Raw genomic sequence first — 11,070 nt, 5'->3', positions numbered from 1 at the left:
TCCTTTTCCTATTTTTTCAAATATTTATAATTTGAATAGGATTTTTTTGAGGATTGTGATTTGAGATAAGGTGTGATTTGGGAGTTTGTGTGTGGTTTGCGAATGAGAGTTGTGGGTATATTTATAGGAAAGCAAGCCTCGTTAATTCCACGTAGGCAAAATCGTCGTTAATACCTCGTAAACAAAAACACGGGCCTTTGTGATTCCTCGCCATTTCCTCGTAAAAAAAAACTCGGGCCTTTGTAACTGCTCGCTATTTCGTCGTAAACTTACGAGGAATTTGCGACGATATGTAATCTTATATATACACCCGAGCGCTCAGTCTTTCTTTCCTCTCTACTTCCTCTCTACTTCCTCTCCATTTCGTAGCAATGGTAAGCCTGATTCCTCTCTGATTTGGTTAGATATTAGGTGGTTAGTATAGGGAATTTAGATAGGTTTGCGGATTTTATGTTATTTAGTGTTGATTAGGTGGATAATGTTGGAAAATATATTGTTGATGTTAATTTCAAAAATTTCATTTTTTTTTCCAGGTTCGAAAAGGAAGACTTACTGCCCATTACAGAGAGATCTTCGGTGAGCCGGGTAGTCGTTTAGACCCGTCCTCTTCTTCCGCTCCCAGTTCTTCGGGCCAGGAGACTGTCCCGAGACTCAGTACACTCAGAGAGTCTCTGGGTCTACTTCTTCTAGTGCACCATCGGCTCCTCATGTGCCTCCTCCGATGCCTCCTCCTGTGCCTCCTCCGATGGCACCTCCGATGGTTGCCGATATTCATCCTGATCTGATGGTGCCTCCTAGTGCTCCTTACTCGCAGTACACTGTAGAGGACATTCTCAGTCTGCCAGGCAGAGAAGGTTTACCAGTCATCGACCCCGACCGACCGGACGGATCTTTGTGGTATGTTGCATTAATTTTTTTTTAATTCGTTTAAATTTCTTTTATAACATTAAAAATAATTTATATTTTAAATTTGTATTTTCCAGGTGGGGGGTTGACGGATGTCTTGCATCGGACGTAACCGACACGATCAAGGGTTACTTCTCCATGGCACATCCAAACTGGAGTAAGACGCCTCACTACGTCAGAAAGACGTGGTTCAAAATTTACGCTGTAAGTTTCTATTAATTAATTATATATATTTTAATTTTTTCATGATTTATATATATACTTTCTAAAAAACTAATTGTTAATTTATTTTTTCCAACAGCAAAAATATAATTGGGCTTTGGGGATCACTGAGAGGGTGAGGAAGAAGTTTAACGCGAAAGCGAAAGTTTGCTTGTTGGACACGGTCTCCAACTGGAAGGGTGACTGGATCGTGAAGGGGTATGAGCGTGGCAAACCCGCTGAGCTCACCACGGATGTGTGGGATGGCCTCATCCGTTATTGGCGCCTTCCTGATTCGATTAGAATCGCCCAGGCTTGCTCTAACCCCCGTAACACGGTTGATGAGCACGGGAACGGGCCGATGCTTCACACTACGGGCCAAAAACCCCACGCCGGTGTCCGTTTGGAAATGGTAATTAAATATTTTATTAAATAATTTTTTTAATAATTATATTAATTTATTCTAACTTTCTTAACTGTTTTTTTTAGGCCAAAGAGACGGGACATCTCCCGTCTCTTATGGAACTTTACGAGAGGACCCACAAGAACAAGGCGGGCGTATTTGTAGATGGCAAGTCCGAGCAAATCTACAACGACGTAGTTGCTCGGGTTGAAGACCGCCAGACTCAGCTGACCCAGCAGTCTACCGACGGATTACCCGTCACCTTATCCACACTTGAAGTGGATAAGATTTACGAGGAGGTAAATTTTCAAAAAAATTAATTTTTAATTATTCATTTAATTTAACTTTAAATTTTTACTTACAATATTTTTTTTTTGTTTTTAAGGTTGTCCCTAAAAAAAAGGGACGGACGTTGGGTATTGGTTCCGTCAACGATGTTCCGAGAGCGACATCGTCTTACGGTCAGCTACGGGATGATGAAGTCACGGAGCTGCGTAGAGAGTCCGCTCAGCTGCGTAACGAGTTGACCGCGACAAAATCTCGTATGGGTGGAGTCGAGGGCTTCTTGGACGTTATTGGGGCCACAAATCCGGAATGGGAGTCCATGTTGAGGAACATGCGACAACAACATCTCATTCAAGGCGAGTCATCCGACGTACATAACGAGGCGGATGTTACGAGGAGGAGTGATGAATTCTACCGGGCGATGAACGACCCTTAGTTTTTTTTTTTGGTTGTTGTATTATATAAATTCAAAACTTATTTATATATAAAATATTTTCATATTGGTTTATTTTTATTTTGAATTTTAATTTATTATTAAATTAAATATTTTAATTATTTTTTAATTATATTTTTAAATTCTGTAAAATAATAAAAACGAAGTAAATTCGTAGCAAATTTACGACCTCTTTACGTGGAAACCTTACGAGGAAATGACGAGAAACATTTAACGAGTATTTTACGAGGAATTATTTACGAGGAAATAACGAGGAAAAGTTTACGACCATTTTACGAGGAAATCATTTCGTGGTTGTTACGTGTATTTTACGAGGAAAATCTTTCAAGGTATTTGCGTGTAGGTTACGAGGAACTATTTTCGAGGTATTTACGAGGTATTATAGCGACGTCCTTACGTGGAATATTGACGTGGTCTTTACGACGAATCGTCCTACTTCGTCTTTACGACGAAATATATTCCTCGCTAAGTTACGAAGAATTAGCGAGGAAATATGTGTTACGACAGACGTGTAACGAGCAAACGCGTTTCCTCGCTAATTCGTCGTAAAACCTCTTTTACGACGAATTAGCGAGGAAAACCGCCCTCGTTAAGATTATGTTTTCTTGTAGTGTTTCAGGTATTTCGGTATAGAGGTATAGAACCCGCTCAGGTATTTCTGTACTTCGGGTCGGCTTCAGGTATTTTTAGTTCGGGTTCGGTTATTTCGGATTGAGTTCGGATATTTAGATTTTGAAAAAAAAATTAAATTTTTCATTCACAAATTTTTTGTATTTTAAAATATAACTTTCACTTAACTATTTTTTATTTTTAATAGATTGAATGGTTAATAGATTTGGATATAACATTTTGAAACTAAAAAGACATTAATTTGGTTATTGTTTTTAATTTTTGGATATAACTTTTTGTTAATTCTTGAAATAAAAAGTTTGACATGCATTTTAAGTGAGTAGCAAATTATTTTCTCCGTAATTCTATGTATATCATATGAACTTAAAGTATGTGTATTATCAATATAAATATCTTATATAAAATGAGATATGTAAACTAGAAATATATGGTTAATTATACATATGTTCGGTTATCTTCGGATATCTGTTTGGGTTCGGATATTATCCGTTCGGGTTTGGATATCCAATCTCCTAATTCAATACCTGGTATGATATTTTGCTACTTCGGTTAGAATTTTGATTCGGGTTTTTTGGATCGGGTTTGGATGCGATTTTGGATATCGGGTAAAGTGTCCACCCCTAAGTTCAATACTGTAAATGATAGAGTAAATTGGGCCCAAACCTATAAAAAAAGCCCAAATTAAGTGTAACACGTAAATTTTTATTTTATGCTATATTTTTTGGGTCCCACTTTAAGGCAGAACCTTCCAAAAATAAGAGTATGCCACTTGGCATGAAGAGCACACGATATCCCTTATATACTAAATCACAAGTCATTTGGTCAATCAAATTTTGACAAGTGGAAAATACTTTTTTTACAAACAATTGATTGAAAAAAAATATATATTTGATCCATAATTCCTAGCAGTTATATCCTATATTTATTTGAACAAAATTAATCCCCCACGTTCAAAGTTCTTGACCACGATTTTAGACTGTTTTTCTCTTTTACATAATTTTTGATTTAATAATTTATTTTCTGTTTCTTTTTTTCTCTTTTCCATCTTCTCTAGCAAAACAACAGTTCTTCAGATTTAGAGATCACAAAGAAAATGCAAAGTAAAAACTACGGACGAGACGTCCAAAATATACGAAGTTCTGAACCAATGGCCAGGCTTGTGTTCAAAAGTGCGATGGCCTTTTCTTTGACCTGTCACAAGGTGTTCCTGACCAGGATAGATTCCGGAAGAGTGGTGCCATCATGAATTCGTCCATTATGTTCCTTCCAAACGTCGTAGATAACTGCATACCAAACCTGATAGATTGCCACAGTGGTAACGTCTATTACGTTTCTGCACTAAACCTGATAGATTGCAGACCAAACATCATGGATTTCTCTGTTACGTTTCTGCACCAAAATTTTGTTTTACTATTCTGTTCTCGATTAATACTTAACAGTCTATTATCGACAAGATTTTAGATTGGTACGGTGGACTTATGGGAAGGAATTGATGTATGTTAATTTTAAAGATATTCGATTTTAGATCACTACATTATAGCTAACTTAGAATTTTTCTCAATATATTGATTTACAGCCCCTGAAGTGATCAGGTTTTGAGAGATAGATGGAGCATTAGCAAATATTATTCTTGCGGAAAACCCAACTACACTCTCCCACAAATTCCAGCTGAATCAAAGAATCATCCGGTTTTAGCCTGACAAAAAGGTGTCTCTGTTTTCTATTCTTAATTTTCTTTAATTTGTTGACTAATGTTTCATTTGTTGAATCAAATATTTTCAGCATTCATTATTGTAGTTGAGTTTAAGGCTAAAAATATTGCTGAACTTATCACGGAGCTGCATTTTTGAATCCAAAGGTGAATTTACTTTACTTAGTTATTACTAGACAATTCTTTTTAAATTTATAAAGGCAAACTAAAATTATAAATTATAATCTTATAAATTCAACAAACTATCAAAATAAGTAATGTGGGTTAATTTTGTTTAAATGTGTGATTTTAAAAAATATGTTAGGTAAATTAACATAAAATGTCAATTTTAAACTATAAAAATTTAAATAGTAAATTTATTAGATTCATGGTATCTAAATTTATACTAAATTAAATTAGGTATTTGTTATTCTGTACGAAATCATCCAATATTCTATTTCAAGTGTGTTTTGTATTTTAGTATATATATATATATTTTTTTTTTGAAAACTTTTACAAACATGTATCCATTTTATAATGATATCAAAATAATTATTGTATCCTTTCAACCACTTTGTTTTGATGCATGTAAGTGCTACTGTTTACATAATATTTTAAATAATATTCACTCTGATTGAAAATTAAGATGATGATCAATAATTTTTGAAACAGTGAATTGACCTGTGCATAGCACAGGTGGTAATACTAGTTCTTTAGTAAAACGCGAAAGAATAGTTCGCTTTATGCTATTTTTGGAAGAGAGACTTGTGTACATTTATTCGTTTTCTCCTTCTTTTTTTTTTAAATGTACCAAATTTTTCATAGCAAATATTTTAATATCCTGTATATTAATCATGGAGCATTGTTTAAATGAAAACCTTGAGGAGCATGGTTACATATCCAACTGATAGCATTCCTTAGCCTTTTTTTTAATTGGACCAACTTTACTAGGTTTATTAAAAAAAAAACAATTAATGAACCATTTAATACTTTATTATTTATATTATTAAAAGAGAAATACTCATTTGAAAATGTTCTTATTTTATTAATTAAACTTCCTATTTATTTGCTTATCTTTTGCAGTTGCGCATTTATGAAATTTCTTAAAACTAATAAAATTACCTAATTTATTATTTGTTTTTTCAGTTACATTAATGAAATATGTTTAAATGGATTTAAACTTCATATTTTATTGTTTGTCTATTTCAGTTACCTTAATGAAATATCATTAAATAAATTTGGACATAATAATGTCATTTAATCAACAAAAAAACTCATGATATATCCTTACGTGCATAATTTTAATAATGGAGATTTAAAAAAACGTACATCATGAAAATGTTACCTAAAACATGCAGCACTAATATATAAAATGCGTCAATAAAACTAGAATTTGACTCACACAATTGTACGTATATTATTTTCAGTTCATTAAATTTAAAAATAATTATTTTGTTCAAAAAATATTTAAGAATGGCAATGTTATTAAAATTTATATGGTATTATTTACTCATAACTCATTTGTCATTTGCTAAATTGTTAGACAGAAAATTTTAGCATAATATAACTCACTTGTCATTTGCTAAATTTACGGTTTTTATTTATATTTTTTTATTATTGAATTATAATATTTTCATTTTATATTTGAAAGATAAATGAATTTTCTTTCAAACAATATTTTTGTAAATATATTTTTAAAAAAATAATCAATTTAAATTGTTATTATCAATGAATATAATTATTTTGACATAATTTGAGTTTTCGTTTACATCAAAATTTATCATATTTTAGGATAATTTTAATTTAAAATGTAATTTTCATATTTTCAGACAAGTTCTAAAAATATTTTTTAAATATTTTGTTATAATTTTTTTAAAAATATTGAGTTGAGTTTCAAATAAAAAGGTAAAGATATTAAAAATATTCTAATTAAAATATGTAAAATTTAATATAGTTTTAAGGAAATTATCAAAATAAAAAACATTGCACACAAAAAAAATCATGATTTTTGTTAACTTGACGGATCATCATTTATATGATATCGCACACGAAATTTTTTTTTCTGTTTTTACAATTATCTAATTAACTCTATATACTCATTTTTTAAATATTTTTTATATGATATCATACATTCGTAAAAAATAGATAGTTTAAGATGCAAAATAAATTATTTACTTAGTGAATATAATATGAACTAATATTACAAATACATCATTTAATAAAATAAGTAATTAAAAACTAAAAATTCATATCCGCACTGGCGCGCGGATCAGGGTCTAGTATATCATTAAATTCAAATATGAGAAAAATAACCATTTAATTCTTTCCTTTGATATTTGGTTATTTAATGTATTAAAACATGATTATTTTTATAGAAAGAAAAATTGGAAAAGGAAGATGAACCGGAGAGATTCCGGCAAATTGTATACATCCCCTAGACTATATTTGCGAAGTGATTTTGCCACATGTCTTTTCTACGATCAATTTCACAAAACAATGATGACATGGCTAACAAGATTGATGACATGGGTTATAGTTTAATATAACATGAACAATTGCATTTAATGTTCATTTATATTTTTGGTAAACTTTTTAAAATATGATAATAACTCATATATTACATTTAATGCCAATTTATATTTTTAGAATTTATTTTAGAATTTGGTAATAACTCATAAATCATCATAAAAATAAATATATTCAAATTTGGCATTATAAAGTTTTGAAATATAATTTAATTATATATTTTTTTAATTATACAATTTTATTTACATTGTTTACGATCCCCTAAACTATATTTGCAAAGTGATTTTGCCACATGTCCTCTTTATAATCAATTTAACAAAACAAATATGACATGGTTACTGAAATTAATGACATGGTTTTCAGAAAAAATATGACATGAATAATTTCATTTAACGTTGATTTATATTTTTAGCAAACTTATTAGAATATGGTAATAATTCATATATTACATTCAATATTGATATTTATTTTCGGTAAACTTCCTTTAAATATGATAATAGCTCATACATCATCTATAAAATAAATACATTCAAATATAACATTTTAAATTTCGAAATATTATTATTTTGTATAATTATACAATTTGTATTACTAAAGCTTTTTAAAAAATTACAACTTTTAAAAATTTAAATATCTAATCGTAAGATCATTTGTTTCTTATATATTTACAAATTTTGTAAATATTGTTTAGGCTAAATTTTTGATAATTATACAATTTTATATCATTTTTATTAGTTTGATACAAATTGATTTAATATATATCAAATATACATTAAATATTAGTAAAAAATAGTAAAATCTATAATATTTAATAAAAGTTATTTTTAAATATAAGTTAGATTTAAAAAATTCTTTACTGCACATAGTGCAGAAAAACACCTAGTATTTGTATATATAATGTTACATAATAGTTTGAGCAAAATTTGGTTGCATAACTTTTTTCTTTTTTTTCTTAGTTTTGCCGGCGTAAAATGATTTCGATTCTCTTCATTGAAGATTTAAAAGAGAAGTTTATGTTTTTATTTCAGCCCATTTGAATTTATTTTAGGCTTAACATAAATTTTGAAAATCTATATAATGGACTGAATAATATTGAATGTAATATATAGAGAAATTTTCTAGGATAGCGTTTTGTGAAGTTTTTGTCATAAAAAATAGCTCTCAATGAAGAAAATGACCAAAATAAGTTTTATTAAAGGATAAAAATTTATTTTTACCCTATGATTAACTAATCTAGACTTAGGGTTTAGAGTTAAAGGATGAGGTTTTGGGGATATGTTTCAAATTTTCAAAATAAAAAGAGGTTATTTTGGTCATTTTCGTTTTTGATGGTTATTTTTGTGACAAAAACTTAAAAATAGCTATTTGAGAGAATTGCCCTTTTATATATGTAAAATAAATTATGATGAGGTAAACAAAAAAAAGCAAACTCATGTTTTACACAATTACCACTAATAAATTTCTAAAATAAAAGGGAAATTGCCACAAATACTCAATTCATAGTACCATTTTTCATGTTTACACAAATTACTTTTATACTCACTTTTAATGAAGGATAAAAGACACTTATACCCCTAGGGTTAACTAATCTAGACTTATGATTTAGAGTTGAGGGGTGAGGTAGGATTTTTAGAATGTGAAATTTAGGATTCTAATAAATATAAAAATAAATACTTGAAAATATAAAAATAAATAAAAAATAGTTTCAAACATAATTTTTGATTTTCAAAAAGAAAATTCAAAAAAAAAATTCAAAAAAAATTTATAAAAAAGTTCAAATTTGAAAAAGTATAATTCGAAAAATAATTTTTTTTAAATTTTTTTATTTATTTAAATAATGATTTGTTATATATATAGAGAACAAATGTGTAAGTCTTTTGTCATTTAATAAAGAAGATATTTTTGAAAATGCATTTTTAGTAGTGGTAAAGATGAAACGTGGTACGTGAACATGAAATTTCCCCAAAATAAAAACAACCAATGCACAATTTAACATTTCGTGTCATGTTTTCGTTTTACTAAATTTGAAACATGTTCTTATATATAGAGAAAACAAACGAATTGTAAATGCATAATTGATTTTAAATTGTAAACGTGTCATTATTTTAAATATTTCATTCCACACAGGCCGCATGTTATCATCTAGTCTATGTTTATATACGTTATGCTCTACAAAATAGTATTTTCAAAGTCCTTCAGTCTCTCTTTGCAGCTCGTGACTCGAACATTGGGACATGCATTTATTTAGGTAATCTTAGAGACTTCGACCACTGGTACACGTTGACTTAGGACCCTATGGATTGGCATCAGGGCCGTGCTGGACTATTGACTGCCCAGAAGCATAAAAAGTTTTTTTTAACTCATTTCTCAAGAAATGTAAAAAATACTGAAAATGCCATAGCTTGAATCGATCTCGACACCTGGAAAAATCTAACATGAGTTTAAACCAGTAGAGCTAATGACTATCTTCTATCGTTATTGGCCCCTAAAATAATTTAACCACGTCTGTCCCTGAAGCACAAACTTCCTTTGCTTGTACTCAAGTCTGGTTCTGATTGGCATAGACATTCGATTTTCCATGTCAGGTTCATGTCGATTTTTATCGGATCATGGCCTTTCGAATATATGAGTTTTGAGCCATATAGATTCTTTTACTTGTTTCTTTTCTTCCTATCATCATTACAAAAATGGTATTGATAGTACATTGTTATATCAGCATTTTCTGATTTTTGTTTATATTAATAGCAATTAATTACCGCTAGCGTGGAAGATGTTATGCATTTAACTACATCTTCGACGAAGAGAACTTCAATGACACTATTCAATTCAATTACCTTAAGATTGCTATGATGATGTTAAGTGTCTTTTTGTTACAGAGAAAGCCTTGAGATTATTATGATGATGTTAAGTGTCGTCTTGTTACAGAAAGAGCCAGCTAATGAACTTAACGTGCCTGCTTTACCGATTGATACAATGCTTGAGATGACTCACCCTCTAATATGTCATCCTCCATCTTGGTTAACTACTAATAATATATATGCTCCTCAAATGATGTACCCTGAAGTTATTGGGAAGCTTGTTTTATCCGTTCTCTTGAATCAAGATTCTTGTTTCTTGCTGCAGATGCGCTCTCCACGCTCAGGTAGCCTTGCTTCTTCTCTGTCCTTGAAATTATTAAACAATCAATAGTAGCTTCTTGTTTTGAGCTCTATTCCGACCTTTGGAGCATCTTCTGCTCCTGCGTTTGGCAATTCCACTTTTGGTGGTAAGTACTTCTTATGTATTTCCATTGCCTTGCTATTTTTGCAAATGGTCTCTTTGATTTATTGCTTGAACATTGATAGGAACATAATTTCTCACGCTAGGACTGACATTGTTAACTTATAGACATTATTTGAGAATTCATTGTAATGTGTCATTACTACAATGACTTTGAACCTTTTATTTCTGCACATGGTGCAGAATGTTGAAGGTTAAACTTGATTTGGACCACATTTTGGGCTAATAATTTACTAATCATTTTAATCCAAAAACTTAGCCCAAATTCTAGAAAAATCATCCACCTCCATAAAATAAAAAATCTAGATATTTTGGTAGAATTATCTAGATAATTAGGATAAAATTATCTAGATATTTAAGTAGAATTATCTAGAATTAGTATTATAATATTTGAGATATTTTGTACTTTGGAGGCTATAAATACTTCCACTCCCCTCTCATTTTGTATCACCAAGAAATAAACCAAGCTTGTAACAAGTAATAAAATCTTCTTCTAAGTTATAAAATTTTTTTTCTTCACAAAGTTTCTTTCTCTTCAAACACTTAAAACACTTTCTCCATCTCTACAAAGTTTTTCATTCCAACAAAGTGGTATCAGAGCTATAAGTTCTTTTGAAGATGGCAAACAATGGTGTTCCCTTCCAAGTTCCATTGCTCACTAAGAGCAACTATGACAATTGGAGTCTTAGGATGATG

Source organism: Brassica oleracea, chromosome C2 (genome assembly GCF_000695525.1).
Source record: "Brassica oleracea var. oleracea cultivar TO1000 chromosome C2, BOL, whole genome shotgun sequence".
Lineage (NCBI taxonomy): Eukaryota > Viridiplantae > Streptophyta > Magnoliopsida > Brassicales > Brassicaceae > Brassica > Brassica oleracea.
Note: the sequence above shows the minus strand (reverse complement) of the source record.